Source organism: Protopterus annectens, chromosome 3.part0 (genome assembly GCF_019279795.1).
Source record: "Protopterus annectens isolate FY-2018-M chromosome 3.part0, PAN1.0, whole genome shotgun sequence".
Lineage (NCBI taxonomy): Eukaryota > Metazoa > Chordata > Ceratodontiformes > Protopteridae > Protopterus > Protopterus annectens.
In genome coordinates this window covers 1,585,115,963-1,585,139,513 of record NC_056731.1, presented here as the reverse complement: position 1 = coordinate 1,585,139,513, position 23,551 = coordinate 1,585,115,963, and the positions used below count along the sequence as shown (strand labels likewise).

General features: G+C 41.8%; 1 protein-coding gene across 1 annotated transcript in view; it reads right to left on the bottom strand.

The window, feature by feature from the left end:
* The window catches only part of PTDSS1 (phosphatidylserine synthase 1), an 811,205-nt gene that overhangs the window by 325,953 nt on the left and 461,701 nt on the right, over window positions 1-23,551 (bottom strand). The gene's annotated exons all lie outside the window — the stretch shown is intronic.

The following is a 23,551-nucleotide window of genomic DNA, read 5'->3' as shown; positions in this document are numbered from 1 at the left end:
AGCAATAAAATGGAGCAGGTGCTACTGGCCAACCTATGACCACAGTGAGGCGAGGCAATAAAGCCAAATATCAGATGGATGATTCTTTAGGATACCACACCACCCACAGGCATGATTAGGTCAAATAACAGAGACATTTGGAGGGACAAACTATGCTTTCCTTTGACCAAGATTTCTCACCAACTTTTGCTTCTAATTTGCATGGAATTTATACCACCAAAGAAATTGAACAAGACCAATTCCCACTGTGTTTCATATCCTCATGAAAGCTGGTGCAACTGTTTATAACTATCAAGGAGACCCAGTACATTTTGTCTAAAATGCCAGCCATACCATTCACTTAAATTTCAAGGAAGCCAAATCAAATGTGAACAAGTCCTACTTTTACATCTTGGTTTACTGTTATTTTTTTTTTTAATGATATCTTACTGAAAGCAAACAATGTTTTAAAATGTGCTGCATCTTTCAGCAATTTTGTTTGAAATGTCATAGTTTTGTGGGACTTCTAACCTGACTGCATACTGAGTAACAGCTTAATTCTAGCTCTCCAAGTGTGAAAACATAAACTCGGCAGATAACACCAGCAGACGTGTTTATGGGTACATTTCAGTAACTGGCTAGTAAGTGTACTGCCTGGATGGCAGGAAAAAAGAAATACTGAGAACCTGGAAAAAATGAGCTACAAAAAGTGAGGAAGAAACACTGACTGGAGAATGTTCTGCAGCTGTTCAGCAAAAATCAATGCAATCTCCAGACATGAATTCCAGTAACCTATAGGAAGATACAAGACAACTGCACACAGACCTGGTTAAAATAAACGAAACACTGAGTATATCAACACAAACAACAAAATGCTGGAAAAATGGAAGAACCTTTAAACAAACATTCAGATGAGGTTATAAAGCTGCAAAACTCAAGAGGCTGAAATGAAGAAAAGGCTGACAGAATATGACACTGCGCAGGAAGAGATACTTCAAAAATAATAGAAGTAGTGGATAGAGCATGCAGGGAAAACTTGCAGCAGGAGAAAGGGCACATCATGTGTATGCTCCAAACATAGCTATGAGAAAGTAACCTAGACCTTTAGTAATAAAGATGCAATCCAACCAGCAGGAGGAGTTGATTCTGACAAAATTGTGGCAGGACAAAGTACTAAAAGTGGGAGACAGCAGAGTGTGGAAAAGATTACTCATTTTACACCAAGCAGAAGAGGAGCAAATTTATTTCACTATTTCAGGAATGTTGAGATGCAGGTGTGAGACTCAAACTGCAGTACCCAGATATCTGCAAAGTATTCTTCCCTGGAGGTACAAAACATTTTTTGATGAAGTACATGCTAAGGAGGAAATACAAAAGTTTGTCCAACAAAAACTAATTTGTAAAACAGGAGGAGATTATGCTTCGTATTTTTCTGGTAATAAAGACTAGAGAGTAACTGTGAAACTTTATCCAGTGTTTCAGCAGCATGAGAGTTCACTAGAAAAATCAAGAGTATGGAATGAAGCAGAGACCATATCTGGGAGAAGGAGATAAACAGGAATAAAACCAGTAACTTAATATGGGTTTACAATGCAGTAACTACATTTGTGAAATATAACAAAAAATACAGAAATATTAGACTTTTTTGCAGAACTGGTTGGACTTGTGGGGACTCTAAAGCATATGCCCTATTTCATGTCATTAATTTTTGGAAAAGTGCATTGGGAGGGGAAGAGGGGGAGAAAGTTAAATGTTAAGTAAAGATTTTTTTTTAAATAGTATTATTTTTGTGGTGTGCAGTTTTCTTTACATGATATAAAGTAAAATTTTCTCAGTTATTTTTAAGTGTAACAGGGATTGTAAACAGGTACTGCTGTTCCTTTTTTTTCTTTTCTTTCTCCCTTCTCTCTTTCTTCTTGTTCAGTTTGAAGAAATGTAAGCACTGCAATGTAAAAGAAAAAGACTGGTTAAAAAGGCATGACAAGAGAAAATATAATGTGCTTTTCTCATTACTGCATAGGGGAATGAGTGGATTTGGTAACACGTTTTAAGAGACAGCAAATAAATGAAAAAAAAACATTGAATATCATGAAGCTTTTTTCTAGCAGAGACATGTTTGCTTAGTAGCAATTCTGCAGCTGGTCTTCATATTTCCATGGAAACAATCTGATAAAGAGAAACTGGCTGTCTGGTTTTCATGCCTCCATGGAGACAATCTGATAAAGAGAAACTGGCTACAGTCTGGTGGAGAGTGACTGGCTGACGAAAAGAGAGAAACTGGCTAGGACATAATGTTCTCTGAAAGCATTCAGAGGTTTTCCCAGCTGAGAGCTATACAGCTAAGACAAAGCCAACTGATCATTAGTAGAAGCACAGGCTGCACAATGCATTTTAGCATGCATAACCTTTCTTTTAGGTTAACTCAAGTCTATGAGTGTAGCTGTCAGTATGGGACTTTTCTTCCTATTATGATGGTAAAACTTCAATAATTAAATATGTACATAGTTTTGTCTGTTAGTATTAAGTTAATAGGTTTTAGGGTGGTACTGGGGTGTGTTTGTTTTTTTGTTTGAGGGCTTTCAATAAAACAAAAAGATTTGTAAGATGTGACACAGGCTCAAATAGATATGACAAGAAACAACTGTATAAAAGTTCAACCTGCCAAACAGTGTATGCATGCAAGACAAAAGCTGGAATGGACATTTAACAAAAAAGGTGTTAGACATAAAAGGTGGGAATAACTTTTTAATGCAATGATGCTTTCTTTAATGTCTTTAAATGTCAATGGTCTCACAGATAAGTACAAAAAAGAAAGTGTAGTGAACTATATTAAAAAATGTACAGTGCAAATAGCTATGTTACACAAGACACACTTAGAAATGAACATGTGAATTTGATAAATAAAGGTTTTCAGGACGGCTATTCAGGAGAATAGGTGGGGCAAAGGAAAAGAGGAGTAGTTATATTAACTGTAAGAGGAGCTCCATAAATGACAGAAGAGGATAAAAAAGATAACAATGGCAGACTTGTAGTGCTAAGGGGCTACTGGCAAGAGGTGAGGATTACACTGGCATGCATTTATATTCCACCTAAAACTGCTATAAAGGAGTTTAAATTCTGGGAGAAATAATCAGTTTTCAGCAAGGAATATTACTTATAGGGGGAACTGGAATGTGATTTGCAGCAGTGAAGATGTGTCTGGGAGGCACAGAAGGGAAAGTATAACAAAGGAGGGTAGATTTTTGAAAGAATTAATGAAAATATCGGCATGGAAGATGTGAATTCAGTAATAGGAGTTCAAAGTGAATTTACATATTATTCCCAAATGTATAAAAACTGGGATAGGCTAAAGAGAATTTACATTTCACAAGAACATGTGCATTTAATTGAAAGTCTTGATACGCACCCAATAAAGTACAGTTTCACTATTGCAGTCATTACATTTGTGTAATCTGTTGGCAGGTTGCCCTCAGTCAGCCTGAATAACAAAGTCTTGGGTCCTGCGTCGGTTGTTGTCTCCTCCTCCATGACGTCAGGTCGTCAGGGGTATAAAACATGCAGCCGACACTATTTTATTCAGTTCGTCTTGCCCAAGATGTCAGGTGCCCCCCAAATGGGGAGCAAATATATATATATATATATATATAGATATATATATATATATATATATATAAACAAATATATGTAAATGCACTTTTTGCAACATAAACTTTACCTTCATCTAAAAGCAGATAACACCACAAAGGCTTTAGTATATAGTGAAGGAAAGAAAAGGTATAGAAAAGGGGGAAGGCGGGTGGGTAACCCGGACTGCAACAGTGAATACACTGTACAGTGACTGCAACAGTGAATACACTTGAACATCTTCATTTATGCTAAGTGTACACAACTGTACTATGTTCTTCATGTTTCACTCCTGCAGTCATTACATTTGGGTAAAATCCCAAAGTTATAGATGGGAGGATGGAACTAAATAGCATTAGGAGCGGCTATAAGGCCCTGCAGAACTGCAGTGGCAAAGCCTGCCAAGGATTTGGAGAAGAGACAAATGATAATGCTTTGTGAAAGTATGAACAGAGCTCCAAGTAGCAGCCTCTAAAATATCTTTGGTTGGAACCCCTCTGAGAAAAGCTGCTGAGGTAGAGGCAGCCTTGGGGGAATGTGATCTGATCCCCTTGGGCACAGGTATACCATGGTGCAAGTAGCAGAAATGAATGCAGTGGGTTATCCACTTAGAAATAGTCTGCTTTGATACAGCCTTCCCCTTTGACCCTGCAGCAAATGCTACCAGTAGTTGCTCAGACCTTCTCAGAGTTTTGGTCCTGTTTAAGTAGACTCTTAGTTGTCTGTGTACATGCAATGAATGCAGAATCCGCTCCCGCCTGTTCTGTGGATTTGGGTAAAATGTTGGCAGGTGATCTGTCTGGTTAAGAGCCACACTGGATACCACCTTAGACATAAAAGAAGGATTGGTCCTGAGGGACATCCTGTCTGGGTAAAATGTAACAAAAGGCTCCTCAGCCATGACAGCCTGTAGTTCTGAAACTCTTCTAGCTGAAGTGACTGCCAAGAGGAAAGCTGTTTCCAAGATAGAAATGTTATATCCGCAGTAGCTGCTGGTTCAAAAGGAGGCAGGGTGAGTTTTTCCAGCTCCAAGTTGAGGTCCCATGCAGGAGTTGGTAATCTTCTGGGAGGCCTTAAATTTTTGGCCCCTCTAAGATACTGTTTAAGCAGAGGATGAGAAAAGAGGGGAGGCTCTGTGTTGTAATGAGCCGAGATGGCAGAGGCATGGATTTTTATTGAAGAAAAAGATAGGCCCTTGTCAAGCATCTCAGTCAAATATTGTAAAATCTGAAGAATATTGGGCTTTGCTGTGTCATTTCCTTGTGCTTGGTTCTTTTCTTTTCGTTTATTGTGTACCCTAGGCATGTTAGAAGCCTTTTTACAAACGCCAGATGTTGAAGAAGAGTGTCCTTGTCCTCTGCTTGAATGAGACAGTCGTCCAGATAAGGATACATTTGAATGCTTCCTTGTCTGCAGAATGCAATTACTGGTGCCAGGGACTTTGTAAAGACCCTGGGCGCAGTAGATAAGCCAAAGAGCAGTGCACAGAATTGGTAATGCAAAAAACCTGCCTTGAAGTGGAGGTATCTTCTGCATTATTCCCTTATTGGGATATGCAGGTATGCCTCTTAAGTCTAGAGTCACTAACCAAGTGTTCCTGCCCATCATAGGCAGTAGCTGTTGTAAAGTCAGCATTTTTAATTTTGGAATGTACAGGAATGTGTTCAAAATCGATAAGTCCAGTATTGGACACCAGGCATTGTCTTTTCTGGGTACCAGGAAAAGTCTTGAATAAAAACCTTGTCCTTTTTTCCTTTTCTGGTAATGGTTGAATAGCCCGGATATCCATGAGGGACATAACTTGTTTCTGAGCCTCTGCCCACTGATTTTGTGGCGGATCTGGCCAACCGTTTGGAATTGGCAAAGTATGGAAATGAAATCTGTACCCCTGGGATACTATGTTTAATACCCACTTGTCCTGGGTAATTAACTGCCAATTTTGAGCATGAAGTGTTAGTTTTCCCCCCAAGGGGGCTGCCAAAAGATAAGTGCTTGGTGAAGGTAGAGGAAAGTCATTGAGACTGCTTACTGTAGGGGTGTGCTTTGTTTCCTCTAAATTTGGAGGTGGAGGCACCCCATTGCTTTGACCTGTAAGAACCCTGTGATTGGTATCTGGAGCCTTTTGAGCAGCTGGATTTGCCTTGAGTGGCTCTGTTGGACACAGGAAAGGACCAATTTTTAGTAGGCCAGTGCCTACTGAACCTGGGTGACTGCATTTGCAAGAAATATTTTAGTTTGCATAGATTTAGCTTAGTCTTCCATTTTCTTTAAAACCTCTTCTGCCTTATTACCAATCATGCTGCAAGGGGGCATCCAACAATTTAGCTTTAACATGATCAGGCAGATTTTGCTCCTTGAGCCGGGCATGCCTTCTAATCACAGATCCAGTAACTGCGGCCCTGCAAGAGGCCTCCAAGAATCAAAACCACATTGTAAAGTATGCTTTCCAACCTGTTCTGCTGAATGCAATAATTCCTGTAACTCTATTTTCCACACAATCAGAAATCAACATAATTTTCTGTTTCAGTAAGCCCATAACATGCTGTTGATATTTAAGCATATGAAACTTGCAGTTTAAGGCCCTAATTGCCAAGGTTGCAGACATATAAACCTTCCTTCCCCATCTATCCAGCGCCCTGGAATCTCCATCAGAGGGGGTACGATTTTTGGCTGCATAAGCCTTTACACCCCTGGGACCCTGTGAAATAGTCTCAGGATCAGCAGCAGGATTTTTGAACAGAAATTTGTGGGAGTCAGGAACCCTGTAATATATGTCTGGCTTACTAGGAGCCGGAGGCAGGGAATCAGGAGCCATGCTTGATTTCGAAAAACACATCAACAATGTCTAATACAGGAGGTATTGCCAAAGGCCAATTCTGAGGAAGAAGGAAATCCCTAAGCCTCTTTTTTGATTCAGAGAAGTCCTGGACTCTCCCAGTGAAAATGGTTCCTTAAAGTATGCAAATTCTCTCCAAAAGAGTAATCTTCAGGAGGAGATGCAGATGGGATGGATTCTTCTGCATCAGAATCCTCATAGGGTGGAATAGAAAATTTCTGATCAGAAGAAATGGAAACCTGATCTGAAGATTCATAATCAGTACCTTGCCTAGGCCTCTTAGCAGGGGGGGTTGGGAACCCCTGATCAAGTTAATTAAGTCCTCAGCCATTTTGATCATCTGTTTTTTAGGCATAGGGGCCTGAGCACGTGGCTCATGCATCAGCTTTTTAGACATAGAAGATGTTTTTGATCTTGTTTTTGATGCTGGCGTCAGTTTAACATAAAAATGTTGAGGCCTGAAAACACCCTCAGAAGCCGGTGCCTGCTCAGCGGCTCCGGACCCATCCAAGGGAGAGACAGCTTCATTGTCAGTTTTGGACCTCGACGGTCTGTCTCTGTCTTTTTCTTTGCGTTTTTTGTGAACTCCGGTAGTCGGATTGCTAACAGACGACATTTCAGGATAATTAAATCTTGATCCAAAATATTTAGAAGCAAATATATACCGACGCTTAATAGTGCATTGGTTAAATCTAACACAAAACCGACAGCAGGGCACGTTATGATCTGGGCCTAGGCAAGGAATACAGTACAAATGAAAATCCTTATGAGTTATTTGCTTCCCACAAGTAATGCAATTATTAACTTTTACTGACATCGGTAAGGAGCAAGAAAAAGTTTCCCCAATGGGGTACTTAGCTTTGGACACTGCTCTGCAAGAAAGACTGAATTAAATGGCGTCGGCTGCATGTTTTATTCCCCTGATGACCTGATGTGATGGAAGAGGAGACAGCAACCGACGCAGGACCCAAGACTTTGTTATTCAGGCCGACTGAGGGCAATCTGCCAGCAGAGTACCCAAATGTAATGACTGCAACAGTGAAATACGAAGAACATCCATTTCAGATCATGCGCCAATAATAACAAAATTAAAAACAAAGGGTAATGAAATAAAAATGAGACACTGCCACTTTCCCACCTATCTGTTGAAAAGAGAGGAATTTAAGGAATGGGTAGTGCAGATCATTTGGGAACTATTATAGAGGATAGAAATTTCTTCTGAAAATACAGGTAGGGAGTTGGGTAAAATTAAGGTGGAGTTTAAAAATAGGGTGGAAATAAAAGAAAGGGAGATATGGTTAAGAAGTAAAAATAATTTAGAAGGACTGACAAAAGTTAAAAGTATTGTAGAATAGGGGGAATTTCACAGAAAAAAAAAAAGAGGATGAATTGCAGAATAGTAAGCAGAAAACAGGAGATTACCTTGATAATATGCACAAGTTTAGAAAGATTGCTGTTATGCAACAGTTTTTTTATAACACTAGAGCACAAGAAGTTTTAGCACAACGACTCAAGCAACAGAAAGTAGAAAGGGCTGTTGCCAATCTTAGGGAGCCTATAACAAGGAAGGTAATAAGAGATCCTATAGAAGCATTAGAAATATTTCAGAAATTCTATGAAAGTCTATAAAAAGCAGAGAAATATGGAAATCAAGAAAAGATACAAATGGAAATGTTTATAGAAGAATTAAATATGCAAAGGTTAGCGGTAGATGAGGTTCAATTACTAATGGTTAGTATAGGAGGAGATGAGATAAAAACTGTGATGCATAACAATCTACAGCAAAGTCCCTAGGAATAGATGGTATTCCTGTGGATGTTTGGAAGCAAGGAGGGAAAAACTGCCAAAGATCCGGAAGGTTTTGTTTAACAGTATTTTAAGAGGAGGAGAATTACCACCATTGTTAGATTAGGGATTTGCCTTTTAAAGTAGTTATTAGATATTAGACAGGCTAAAGGGTAAAATAAATTGTTTCATTTATGCATAACATACAGTTTAAGATGAGCATAAAGTGTGCAGACAATGTTCTTTTCTCAAGGGAAAGATACAACCTTGTTAGCTACAGAATGTTCCTTAGCACATACGAGGCAAAGCCTGAGACCAATGTTAGAAAAGGTAAATAAGGAAAATTACTGGAATGAAGCAATATGTTGTGTTCAGGACAGCAGTTCAGTTAAGGTTTGTAAGTTCATTCGACCTGTTACCTCATAGAAGATGGCAGACACTCGAGCCGGAGTACAGAAGACAAATCATATAAAGGCTATGTTAGTTTACATTATGCAGGACAATCAGAATATGACGTGCCATAACTTTAAACGCTAATTGTTTATCAGTACCGTTAATGAAGACGGTATTCAGATTCTGTGAACATTTAATAAAGCCTTATTAAATGAATTACAGTGTTTGGAGAATTCATTCTGAAAAGTGCACAAGACTTGGCCATAAAGGAGAGACTGGCACCTGTTCAGCACGAGCTTGAGTAATTAACAGATAAAGACCTTTGTTTCTCAGTCTCAATGCATACAGTGTTTCCAGCTAATTATGGTACGGTACAGTATTATCAATTTTTACAATGGCGAAAAGCAGTTGTAGCGGTAATACCTAAAGATGCAGCTTCACACAGGCCCATTTCAATACTAAACCATGATTATAAAAGTGTTCATGTCCATAATGGCAAAAAGAATGACAAAAGAAATGCCAAAATTGATAGACATGGATCAGTGTGGTTTTGTGGAAGGGAGGCAAACATTTGACAACATTAAAAGAACACTGATGATCCAGGGAGAAGAAGAACGCAAGTAAATACCATTGTTGTTGGTGGGTCTAGATGCAGAGAAAGCATTTGACAGAGTAAGCTGGGACTTTATTAGCAAGGCAATGGATGCATTTACATTTACTAAAAAAATTATAAGGTTGATTAGGAGGATATAAGAGGGATCGAAGGTGAAAATTAAAGTGGGTGGGGTTCTTTTCTGATTGTTTCTGCTTGAGCAGAGGAACCTGGCAGGGGTGTCCTCTTTCCCCTTTGTTATTTGCATTATATTTAGAACCAGTGGCAAAGAAAATAAGGGAATCAGAAATTCAAAGATATAACTGGAATGGATGTCAAGAAAAGCTGGCTCCATTAGCAGATGATATTATTTTATACCTGAAAAAAACAGAGAGAGACATTACAGTGCTGTGGAACATTTTGAGACAGTTTCTTATCTTTTTGGGATACAAAATTAATTAAACTAAAACAAAGGCAACAGCTGTAAATTATGTATCCACACACAAACTGATTCAGCAATATCCTTATTTATGGGGACAAAATTAAGAATTTAGGCGTATGGATTAAAAATGATTCTGCTGTGACAGCTAAGGATATGTGGGAAGAGCTTAAACAAAAGATAATACAAAAGCTGAAAAAAATGGAAGCTTTGTTATATGGATATGGATAGTAAGATATAAGCAGTCAAAATGTTTTTAGTCCCTTTAGTCTTATACACAGGTCAAGCATATTTTTATCTACCAGAGAAGTTGCAGATATCATTAATAAGGAGCAGAAGTTCTTTACCTGGAAGTGGAAGACGGTAAGAGTCAAGTGGGACACGGTGGATTGGGATTGCCAATTCGAAGGGGTATTTCAGAACTACAACATTAAGGCTCCTATACATAGCACAAGCAGAAAACTATTACTCAATGTGGAAAGGGAAGATGCTGAAGCACAGGGGCAGCTCAAGAAACAAGGAGAGACTGGGATTTTGGATGAGGGCCTTTAAGGAGAACAACAATAATCATACATAATATTACATGCATAAAGCAACAGAAAGTATTCTAAGAACTAAGCCAACACGAGAATGGAGAAAGGAGATTCTGGCGATAGGGATGACTGCAATTAGGGATATACAATAAGCAAGATGGGGGTGGAATTTACTGGAGAAAACTAGCAAAGGAACTAAGGTATTGGGAGCAAATAACTAGAGAGGGAAAGATGATAGAATGGGAAGATGCCAAGAATGTATTTGGACTGCAGGTTAGAGATTGCCTTCCCTATCAAGGATTGATATCAGGGTATAGGCAAAGAGAAAGAAAAAGGAGGGGGGGTCCTAAACGAAAGACTAGCACTGGTGGAGTTTTTAGTAGAACCTAGAACAGAAGCTGCCATTAAAAATGGAATAATTAGTAAAGCATATAAAATATTGCATGATAACTATAAGAATCAATCAGAGGAGGTTAGAAAGGATTGAAAAGAGAGACCGGATAAGCAATCCACAAAGAAACAATGGGAGGATATACTGTATGTACGTCTCCCAAATATGCAACAAAATCTAGAAGATTTAGGATTTTTGCTTTGAAATGTTTACATAGATATTTTTATATCCCAAGTAGACTTCAGAGAATTTTTCCTTGGGTAGACAGCAAATATTGGGGGTGTGGTGGGGAAGAAAGATGCAACTGGGAACATATTTTCTAGGAGTGCAGGGAGTTTTCAGACTTTAAGGATTCCCTGCAGGTTGCACTGTCAGAGATGCTGGGTGGGCAGAGTGATGTAACAAGGGAGATATTTTTCTGAGCTATGACGCAGAATCGAAATTGCCTAGACATGGTATGGCTTGCTGTCTCTATGGTGGCTGCCAAAAAAAGCAATTACTAGAAAATGGAAAAAATCTAAACCAACTACATTAGAAGTAGTGAATACAGTAACAGAAATAAAACAACTGGAGTTGAGATCTTTTAAGAAAAAGGTAGGAGCAAATAATACATACAGGGGAGGAGTGAGGTTTAAAACAAGGCAGGACTTAAATGAGCTATGTAATGTTTGAAAACGATTGGGTAGATCATAAGTGATGTATAATGTTTGAAGATGGGGTGTGACAGTATGATTTGTGATGTAAAATGCTTGCAACTAGGATTGTGTTGGTGTGGTTTGACTTCATTTATATAGGCGTATAATTGTTTATGTCATAAGTGATAGTTCAATAAAGATGTTTCTTGTTTTAAAGAAATGTCAATGTTTTGTTGGAATTTTGAAATATTACATATTTGGTACTTAACCTTTTGAAATTTTACTGTTCATTTTATTTTACTATTGTTTTGTAACTGTAAAGTAAAATTACTACCGTTTTCATTTATTTATTGAAAAATAAAAATTATTTCATTACCATAACAAGAGATCTGCATAAGTAGATTCATCCTAGTCAACACCATTAGGCAGCTCAGCACCTGAAACTTTCATTGACTACTAAAGGACAATCTGATCCACAAAGTTACGACCACTGAACTCTTAAATGCCCACTGAAGAACTCTTGTATCATGTGAATGGAACCACATATACAGTCCTGCATTAACCCCAAGGCCCTTAGACAACTAGGGGCGATAATACAATGCAAGTTGAGGATCTAAACATCAAAGCTTTACAGTGGAAGGATCCCCTCTGTAGGCAAACAAATAAGCTCTGGAAGAGAAAATGTCCAGAGTACAAGCCTAAAAAATTCAGTATCCAGTATGGCTTCAGCTGGGTCTTATGCAGTGTTCTATGCAATCTTCAAAGAATGAAATAGATCAAAAAGAGTACCAAGCAAATGTTAACATGTCCAGTGAAGAAGCAGCCACGGGTCACTTGCCCAAGTAAGAAAACACCATCACTCCTTGCAGCATCTGGTTCACTACAACTACAGAAAAACATTTGGCAAATACCCTAGAGGTTGAGGTCAGACCAAATGACAGACTCCTTAACTGGTATTATTTTGCTCCTGCCCAGAAACAAAGAAACCTGCTGTACCAAAGGTGCCTCAGAAGCCCCAAAACACTTCAATCTCCTTCTGACAGACAGGGAAGGATGGACTGCAATGTGACCATCCAAGAAAGATTTCCTTCAGGAATAGGGCTGCTGACTGTCCAGAATTAAGGGACATTGGCACTGGCACTGAACAACACAAGAATATGTTTGATTGAGCAAAGTAATATTTTATTAGAATCCCCTCGATGGGAGGTTAATGCACACTTCTATACTGCATGCATTTGTTTTCACATACATGTCCAGAATTTTTGACATGAAAAGTTGGCAACCCTACTCAGGAAACACATAGTTAGAACACTTAAATTTGTAAGGGGGCTGATGTCATGGGCACCAAAAGTACCTGGACTAATCCTACTTATTTCTGGTCTGGTGGGATCTCCTATTTAGCTCTTTTTTGAAGGAGGTTTAGAAAGTACAGTTGTGTACACTTAACATAAATGTAGATGTTCGAGTGTATTCACTGTTGCAGTCATCACATTCAGGTTAACTGCTTGCAGTAGCCCTCAGTCGGCCTAATTATCAAAGTCTTGGGTCCTGCTTTGGTTGCTGTCTCATCTTCTGTGACGTCAGGTAGTCAGGTTTATAAAGCATGCAGCCGACGCCATTACATCAGTTTTTCTTGCCCCAGATGTCAGGTGCCCCCCCTAATGGGAAGCAGTCATCACATTTTGGTAGATTCCCAAAGTTAAGGATGGGAGAAGGCATTTAGATAGCATTAGGACCAGCTACAAGACCCTGCAAGACTGCAGTGGCAAAGCCAACTCTGGATTTTGAGAAAACTGGTAAATGGTAATGCTTGGTGAAAGTATGTACAGAACTCCAGGTAGCAGCTTCTAGGATGTCACGGTAGGTACACCTCTGAGAAAAGGCTGTAGAGGTAGATGCAGCCCTGGTTGAATGGGGTCTAATCCCCTGTGGGATAGGTTTTTCCATGGTGCTTTATAGCAGAAATGAATGCAATGGCCTATCCACTTAGAAATGGTTGGCTTTGAAATAGCCTTCCCTTCTGTCCCTGCAGCAAATGCCACCAGACAGTTGTTCAGATTTCCTTTGAGATTTGGTTCTGTCCAAACAAAATCTAAGTTTTCTGTGCACATCTAAGGAGTGCAGTATCCTTTCCCCTTTGTTCTGTGGATTAGAGAAGAAGGTTGGCAAATGAATGGACTGATTAAGAGCCACACCGGATACCACCTTGGGCATGAAGGAGGGATTGGTCCTGAGGGGCATCCTGTCCGCATGAAATATGATGAAAGGCTCCACTGCCATAAGGGCCTGTAATTCAGATACCCTTCTTGCTGAAGTAATTGCTAAAAGGAAGGCTGTTTTCCAAGAAAGAAATTTTAACTCTGCACTTGAGCTGGCTTAAAAGGAGGAAGAGTGAGTTTTTCCAATGCAAAGTTAAGGTCCCAGGCTGGAGTTGGGGCTCTCCTGGGTGGTCTTATGTTTTTGGCCCCTCTGAGGAACTGCTTGAGCAGTGGGTGAGAGAAGAGGGGTGGTTCTGTGTTGTAATGAGCTGAAATGGCTGAGGCGTGTATTTTGATGGAGGAAAAAGAATGTCCTTGTGAAGCATCTCAGTTAAGTATTGAAGAATCTGAGGTAAATTGGGTGCTGCTGTGCCCATCCCTTGAGTTTGGTTCCAGGCACAGAATCTTTTCCACTTTATAGCATAAGATTTTCTAGTACTAGGCCTCATTGCCTCCAAAATGACATCCAACACTTGTTAGCTGAGGGGTGGTAATGGACAGAATAAGGGGTGGTAATGGACAGAATAGGAAATTAGCCAGGCTGCCAGGGTCAGGGTTTGACGCAGAGGGTGCAGAACCTGGCTCTCCTGCTGAGACAGCATGGTAGGGGTCTGAGGCAGGTGCCATGGAGCCAGCAGTGACAAACTGCGCAAGAGGGGGTACCAGCATTGGCGTGGCCAGTCTGGTGCAATCATTATCGTCCTTGGTTTGTCCTGTTTGATCTTTAGTAGTACTTTGGAGAAGAGAGGCAGAGGAGGAAAGGCATAAACTGATAGATTTTTCCAACTGATGGACAGAGCATCCACTTTCCAAGCTTGTTTGTGGGGAGTCCTTGTGCAGAATTTGTCCAATTGGTAGTTCAGGGGAGAGGCAAACAGGTCTATATGTGGGCACCCCCATTTGTTTATCAACATGTTGAAAATCTTTGGTTCCAGTTTCCACTCATGTGGGTCCATGAGATTTCTGCTGAGTTTGTCTGCCAGTGTATTTAATTTTCCTGGCAGGAATTAAGCCTGTAGATGCACTTGCTAGCTCTCAAGGCTGTCTTCCACAAAGCCATGGCTAGTCTGCAGAGGGGGTAAGAATGGGTACCCCCCCCCTGCTTGTTTATGTACCACATAACAGTGGTGTTGTCCGTCCTTACCATTAATTGTCCTGGAAGAATGTGGTCCTTGAAGGCTGTCAAAGCATTCTGTACAGCTAACATTTCTTTTTGATTGATATGCAGGTGCATTTGACTTGGGTTCCATTTGCCTTGAATGCACTTCCCTGCCAGGTGAGCCTCCCATGCATAGTCTGATGCATCTGTTTTTAGGGTTGGGCGGCAGGGGGTAGAGTGAATGATAGTCTCTTGTTTTGGTGGCAGGCCTCTGCCCACCAAAGGAACTCTAGCTGTAGGCAAGGTATAATAGGGATCATTGCTTCTAGATCCTGAGAATGTTGACACCATAGGCTTTTTAGATACCATTGTAGTTTCCTCATATGCAGTCTTGCATATGGAATTAGAATGCAGGAGGCCATGAACCCCAAGGTCTGCAGTATTTGCCTTGCAGATAGCGGGGTTTTTGTAGCCATGAGTTTGAAGTAAGTTGTCAAATGAATTTGTTTCTCTGGCGTGAGGAAAGCCATCTGGGAAGTTGTGTTCAAGCTTGCTCCCAGGAATATAATTTGTTGACAGGGTACCAGATGTGATTTCTTTTCGTTTATGGTGTACCCCAGACAAGTTAGCACCTTTTGTACAAATACCAGATGATTCAAAAGTATGTCCTGGCTTTCTGCCTGAATTAGACAATCGTCCAGGTATGGGTATATTTGAACATTTCTTTGCCTGCAAAATGCAATGACTGGAGCTAGGCACTTTGTGAATACCCTGGGCGCAGTAGATAAGTCAAAGGGCAGTGCAGAGAACTGATAGTGCATGTAGCCTGCTTTGAAGCGCAGGTATCTTCTTCAAGATTCCCTGATTGGGATGTGCAGGTAGGCTTCTTTTAAATCCAGGGTTGCCAACCAGGCATCTTTGCCTAGCATAGGAAGTAACTGGTGAAGAGTCAGCACCTTGAATTTTGGAATCACCAAAAAGCTGTTTAATATAGAAAGGTCCAGGATAGGAAGCCAGGAGGCTGGGTACCAGGAAAGTTCTTGAGTAGAAACCTTGTCCCTTTTCCTGTTCTGGTACAGTTTGAATAGCCTTTATGCTTAACAGGGAGAGTACTTGTTTTTGAGCCTCTGCCCACTGATTTGGGGGTAGATCCGGCCAACTGTTTGGGGTTGGTAATGTGTGGAAGTGAAATCTGTATCGTTGGGGAAACTATATTTAAAACCCATTTGTCCTGGGTAATGAGTTTCCAGTTTTTTGCCTGCAGAGCAACCTTTCCCCCTAAAGGAGCAGCCAGTTGAGAAGTGCTTGGAAGTTTTAAGGTTAAGTCATTGAGACAGTTTACCATAGGATGGAGTCTTACTACTCCCTGATTTGGAAGTGGGAGCCCCCCACTGTTTAGTCCTGTGCATACCCTGGGACTGAAGCCTGGGTGTTCTGCTGGTTCTGGGTTTGGATCGAGAAGGCCTGGAAGAGGCAGGAAAAGACCAATTCTTACAGGGTCAATACCTACTAAATCTTGGAGGTTGTACTTGTAGAAAATCTTTAACAGTTTGCATAGACTTATCTTTCTCCTCCATCTTTTTAAGAACTACTTCTGCTTTGTTGCCAAAACAGGCGGTCCTGATTTAAGGGAGCATCCAGCAATTTAGCTTTAACATGATCTGGCAAAGACTGTTCCTTACGCCAAGCATGCCTTCTAAGTACAGACCCAGTGACAGCAGCCCTGCAAGGTGCCTCTAGTGAATCAAAACCACACTGCAAAATATGCTTTCCAATCTGTTCAGTAGAATGCATTCAATCTTGTAAATCCTTATTTTCAGCACAGTCAGGAATCCACATCATTTTCTGTTTAAGCAATCCAATGAAATGCTGCTGATACTTTAATATATGCAACTGGCAGTTTAAGGCCCTAATGGCCAAAGTTGCAAAAGCGTAAACTTTCTTACCCCATCTATCCAGCACCCTGGAGTCTCGATCAGAGGGGATTTTTGGCAGTAGTAGCCTTGATGCCCTTGGGTCCCTGTGAAATGGTCTCAGGATCCGCAGTAGGATTTTTAAAAAGGAACTTTTGAGAGTCAGGAACCCTGTAATATTGGTCATGTTTTCTGGGAGCAGGAGGTAAAGAATCAGGGGCCAAGCTAGATTCAGAAAAGGCATCATCAACAATGTCTGGTACAGAAGGGATAGCTAAAGGCCTGTACTGGGGCAGGAGTAAGAAATCCCTAAGCCTCCTTTTAGAATCGGAGTAATCCTGGTTTTCCCAGTGAAAGTGCTCCCTAAGAGTATGCATCTTAAGCAAATTCAGTCCTAGGTCTCTTAGAGGGGGAAGGTTGGCTTCCCCTAATCAAAGTAATAAGGTCTTCAGCCATTCTTACCCGTTTTTTTAGGCATAGAGCGGTTTGGGCGTCGGTTTTCTAGGCGTAGTTCGAGTTTTAGGCCTTGAAGAAGAAGATGGCATCGGTTTAATATGCAAGTCAGTAGGCCTGCATACACCCTCAGAAGCCGGTGCCTGCACAGCTGCTCCGGACCCATCCAAGGTAGAAACATTCACAGGTTCCACAGTTGAAGCATCTTGTGGCATACCAGACTCCAAATGGGTCTTAGTAGAGGCTTGTGAATCTGAAGTAGCGAGCATCAGGGGCTGCGAAAGCGCCTCACTGAGTACCGGCGAACTGGCGACTGGCTTAGAAGAAGCGTCATCGGCAGCTTTGGACCTAGGCGGCCTGTCTTTATCATTGCGTTTTTTCGGAATGTCGGTAGTCGGATGGCTTACCGAAGACATATCTGGATAATTGAACCGAGTACCAAAATATTTAGAAGCGAAAATATACAGACGATGAATAGTTTTGTAGCTTAAATAAGGCACAAAACCGACAGCGAGATACGTCGTGGTCAGGGCCTAGGCAAGGAATACAGTATGAATTAAAAACTTTGTGAGGTATTTGCTTTCCACAAGAAATACAATTACTGACTTTTACTGACATTGGTTTAGAGCAAGAAAAAGTTTCTCCAACGGGGCACTTAGCTTTAGCTGAAGATTTGGGTTCTGAAACTTGAAAATGAAAATTTCAGGAGTCGGCCGACTGGCACTTGCACACGGCTTCTGCTTTGGGCACCGCACGACAAGAAAGACTGATGTAATGGCGTTGGCTGCATGCTTTATACCCCTGACTACCTGACGTCATGGAAGCTGAGACAGCAACCAACACAGGACCCAAGACTTTGATAATCAGGCCAACTGAGGGTTATTGCAAGCAGATAACCCAAATGTGATGACTGCAACAGTGAAACACGAAGAACATCTTCTTTTTGTGCTGTATCCTTTCTGATGTGGAGTGACATCTAGAAGGGAAGATAAACTAGCTGTGTAGGGGTATGGAAGAGGATAATGAACCCTCTGGACTTTGATGCCCTTATGCACTTGTCATGCACGAGTGGAAGGACAGATGACCTCTGTCTGCCTCCAGAGTCTCAAGGATTCTGTTGCTGTTAGAGGGTGAAAGTACAGTTGTGTACACTTACCATAAATGTAGATGTTAGAGTGTATTCACTGTTGCAGTCATCACTTGTTGGTTATCCCTGCTGGGTAGCCCTCAGCCAGCCCGAATACCAGAGTAAAGATTATCCCTCCTGCGTTGGCTGCGGTCGCCTGGGGCTAACATCAGGTCGTCAGTGGTATAAAGCAGGGCGGCAAACGCCATTTCATCAGTTTTTCTTTCCCTAACCTATAAGAGTCCCATTCAGAAGGCCTGAGGAAGGCCAAACTAGTGGATGCCCATAGGCATATATAGGTGTAAACAGATTTGAGAGAGAGAGAATGGGGGAAGAAGGGAGGGAAACAGACTGCAAGTCATTGCAAGTCTTTAGGATAGGGAGTGGACTTACAACTCCCTGCCCTGGGGGTAGTAGAGGTCCACTGTCTTGGACTCTGTTCTTGTGGCTGCTGCCCGAGGGATCTGTCCCTGCGGCCTTTCCTTTGCACAGATCTGGATTGGAAAGGAAAGGACCAGTGTTTGGTGGGGAAGTTCCTGCTGAATTTGGGAGGTTGGACCTGGAGGAATTCTTTAATAGTCTGCATTGATTTAGCCTTATCTTCCATTTTCTTGATCACCTCCTCCGCCTTAGATCCAAACAAGCGGTCCTTATCCAGGGGGGTGTCTAGAAGCTTGGGATTTAAAACGATCAGGCAGAGGTTGCTCTTTCAGTCACGCATGTCTCCTAATGACCGAGGGCTTCAAGGGCATCGTATCCGCAATGGAGGGAATGCTTTGCTACTTGAGAGCTGGAGTGCAAGAGCTCCCCTAGCTCCCTGGAAGTAGAACTGTCTGGCAAGGATGAAATCTTCTGTTTTAATACTTCCAAGGTATGTTGCTGATATTTTAACATATGGAACTGGCAAGTTAAGAGTTCTAATAGCTAAGGTAGCAGAGGTGTATACTTTTTTACACCATCTGTCTAGAGCTCTGCTGTCCTTGTCTGAAGAAACATGATTTGTGGATGAAATGGCCTTAGCCCCTTTGGGTCCTTGGGTGAGGACCTCTGGGTCTGCGGCATGATTTTTGAACAAGTACTTGTGTCTGGCACCCTGTAATACCTGTCTGGCTTTCTAGGTTCAGGGGCAGGGCATCAGGTGTGAGGCTAGACGCCATAAAAACATCCTCCACCACATTCAAAATGGGAGGCATAGCTGAGGGTTTGTGCTGGGGAAGATCCAGTAACTTCCTAGCCTCCTCTCAGACTAGGGATAATCTGAGCTTCCCAGTGGAAATGTTCTCTAAGGGTATGTAAGGTCTCACCAAAAATTAGGTCCTCAAGGGGGGATGCAGATGGGAAGGATTACTCTGCATCAGAATCCTCAAAGGTGGTAAGGGGCTGCTGTTCATTGTCTGAATCCAAGAAATCGGATTCTTCAGTATCAGGTTCTGAGAGAATCTCAGGAGAAAGATCCCTTTTCCTTTTGGATGGGGTGGTCTGGTTACCTCTGATAAGACCCTCCGCCATCTTAAGGAGTTGTTGTGACTGAGCAGGTTGGTCTTGAGGAAGATGCCAGCTAGAAACTGTTTTTCTGTGGGTGGTCTTGCTCTTAGGCCTCAGTGCTTCAATTGGCCTGGGTGCGGCTGTAACCGGCAGCGTGGGAGCTGGCAGCATGGTAGTCAATTGTCTGGAAAACGTCCTCGGAAGTCGGTGCCTGCATAACAGCTCTGGACCCAACTGCGGGGCTGACAACCAAAATATCAGCAGATGTAGACTGCTCCAGTGGTGTACTGAACTCTGCATAGGTCTCGGTAGAGGCCTGTGAAGGAACAGTGTCGGGCATCAGGGGCTGCGTAGGCACCTCACTGAATTCCGGTGTACTGACGCTGGCTTCAAGGAGGAGCTGTCTGAAGGCCTAGTTTTATGTGGTCTATCCCTTTCTTCATCTTTTCTCTTTTTGGGAATATCCACTGAATGCTGACCGATGGACGCCATTTTGTATTGCGCAGACTTGTCTTTGAAATGTCTAGCTACAATTTCTGCTCTACTGCAAATGGTCCTAGAGTTAAAGTGGGTGCAGAACCGACACCCAGGGATGTCATGATCTGGGCCTAAACAGGTTTCACAAAGGTTATGGAAGTCTCGGTGTGGTATTTGTTTTCCACAGCAGAGACAATTATCTACTTTTTTGGACATCGCTTAATGCAAGAAAAAAATCCCCAACGGGGTACTTAGCTGTAGTCGTTTTTAACTTCATTCGGACAACGGCCGACCGATGCACACGCAAACTGCTTCTGCTTTGGGCACCATGGCAAGAAAGACTGATGTAATGCCGTCGGCTGCCCTACTTTATACCACTGACAACCTGACGTCAGTCCCAGGCTGACGCAGGAGGGAAAATCTTTACTCTGGTATTCGGGCCAGCCGAGAGTTACCCAGCAGAGATAACCCACAAGTGATGACTGCAACAGTGAAACATGAAGAACATCCACAGTTCCACTTTTGTTCTTAATTATTTCCATATCTGGGCTGGTGACCATTCTAAAAGTTACAACTACATTTATTATTCCTCTGATCTGGCTACTGTTGGCCAGGCCTAAGTTAAACTAGATACTGGTGCCACTCCTGTCTAGAAAACGCACACTGCAGAATCTGACATTTCATATCAGCACTCAAAAGGGTCTTTTCCTTTTCATGTTCTCCAGGTGCATCCCAATGCTGGGTCATAAAAAAGTGAATGCAAAGGGCAAACTAGTAAAGGTCACAATGGCATTCTTGGTGAAATCTGAACTACGGCCAGGTGTGACAGAGTAAGGCAAAGCTAGTGCACAGTAGCATAGCAATGGTGGGATAAAAAGGAAATTGCCCCAGGCTTAAACAGTTAGAAAGAATTCATTATTTTTTTTAGTGTACTGGCTTTTTTTTTTTTGCTCTTCACTGGAAGAGCTGATGGGACATGGATCTGCTGTAGGACTCCAACTAGTACAAATGCAGCAATCTGCTTGCTACAGTTAAAGTGATTTATTGTTTGAAGTAGAAATTCAAAGTCCTCTTTTTTCTGCTCTTATAGTAAATGGGGGCTTGGATCAGCTGCAGGAAGCCAGTAGATACATTTGTTCCAACTGTTCAAATAAGCTCTTACTACAGACATTCATAAGTCCTTCTTATGCTGTTAACTTGAAGAGCTGAGGGCGTGGGGTACTACCTTGGGGCTAGAGGATGGGCACTAGATGAGCCAGCTACGGGTCTTATGGTACCTGCTGCCTGGGACGATCGCTCAACCGATGTTTTGAGCTAACCTCACTATGAGAAATATGGATGCTGTAGGTGCCAACTGCAACTACATTGTCTGATTTATTTGTCTATCCAGTAAGGGATCCAGCAAATGATGCACCTCCTCTGTCACATCCCAATGGAACTTAATCATCTGGGCCATACAGTTTATGGCCCTCAGTCAGAAAGGCTCAAATAGAAAAACATACTTTCTATATGGGCCTTGACTTATTTTTGGGGAGGGGCTAAACAGCAGGGATGTGAGTGGTCAGGGCCTTTTTAAAGGCAACCACAAGAGTCATGTTTGGGGTTTATATCCAACAATTCCAGTCTTGAAGAAGTCTGGTCTCTTCCATGACAGGTCTCACCACATCAGGACTTTCCCCTTTGATATCAGTTTTACCATTTTATCCTTGTCTAGGACCAACCAGGAAGATGTCTGGGGAAGTCCTAAAAGTTTTATGAAGAGTCTTCTGAGGACAGGATACTGTGTCTACAGGCCACTCCTTCTCCAAGCCATCATTTCTAAACCTTCCTCAAATTTTGGGTCATTGGGAGAGTTGACTCTCTGTTCAACATCTGGGGTAGGAGATGCAAAAGGTGTGTCAAAATGCTTACTTCTGTACTTGTGTTTTCTACTAATCCTCAGAGGTAAAAGGTCCAAGGATGACAAGGAAACAATACTGTGGGGGGACCATGAATAACACATTTCAGGCTCTCTGTCTTGCTGTTCAACAAGATGGACAGTTAAGAGGCCTCTGCAAAGAGATATCTGAATACTGGCTTGATGCTGATGTCATAAGGGGTGTAGGTGATGGCGGTGTCAAATGCACAATGGTCTGCATCAATGGTGCCAATACTGGTGCCAATGCAGCGATACAGGCTGTCAGAGACGACCCCAACCGCTGAAGACTGAATTACCCAATGTCAGTGTAAGAAAACAAGCTCTGCATCCAGTTACAGCCCAAGTGAACAACTTCTGACATCAGTGCTAACAAACAATCAACTCCAAGTCGAAAGCAAGAGCCCCAATCCTGAAGACCAACCCGGCTGAAGCCAGCATCAATGCCAACAAAATCTGCATGAAGCTCAACTCCAAAAGGTTAATTCCCTGACACTGGGACAATGGTTCTGTCGTTGCTGTTAAACATCAACCAAGATGAGGTCAACATCAGAGATGTTGATGTCTAAAGCTGTGGTCCCAAGGTCAATATCACAGTAGAAGCCAGATGTCTTGACACTGACATCAGCTGGAATGACCCTAGATTCCATGGGACATCTGCCAAGAGCAAGAGGACAAAGTAAGGAAAAGCTGGATGATCATGCTGAGAAAGAAGCACCTCTTATCTCCATGAAAACTAGCGGGCATACAGGCAGCAGACATCTTTTGTTGAGCTCTAATGAAGGCTTCCACACTCTTCTCATAGTGAATTACTGGTAGAGGAATGCAAACACACCTGGCTACTGCTGCTGATGGTCTTCTACGCATGATACCAAATATCTCTCCATTAGTAAGCTGCTGTAAGCTACTAAAGGATGTCTGGAGCTGGATCTCCACCGCTGATATTCTGGGAAAAGTACATAAGTGTCCTGACCAGCACTCTGGCAATGTTTTTGCTCCTTTGCATAATCTGTCCACTTGGTTAATAAAAACAGTAAATAATACAAAGATTAAGGCAGAGACCTGTGGGACAACCATAGGTGAAGAGACAGAGTCTACAGTTGCAGTTCCTTGAATTAAATCTGTTTCCTGTTCTGAAAGTAGCTAAATAACCCAAGTATGACTGATGGAATGCTTAATTTAGAGAAGCAAGCAGTTTCAGTGTACCAAAGGACAAAGAAAAAAATTTAAAATATTGCAGCAACAACTCTCTCCTTATTTAGGTTAGCCAAGATATATGGTCAACGACATCAAACAATCCAATTTCAACTATGTGGTTTCAGTAGAACCCATGTTAAGAACCGGAGACAAGGTTTTTATCTAGAATGAAATTTTACAGCTGACTATCGATCCTTTTCCAGGTAAATAAAGGCGATCATATGGCTACAGAATGGTAATTAGAAAGAGCACTGGAGGGATGTCATTGCTGTTGAGGAATTCTAGCTTTTTTCTAAAGTCTGAGAGACTATCTTTCTTTGACAAGGTATAGGATGACGACAGAGAGATTCATTAGCCTAACTTCTGCAGCTTGTTGTTATAATATAGATAAAAAGGGAATTTATGTCAACTGTTCCATTAT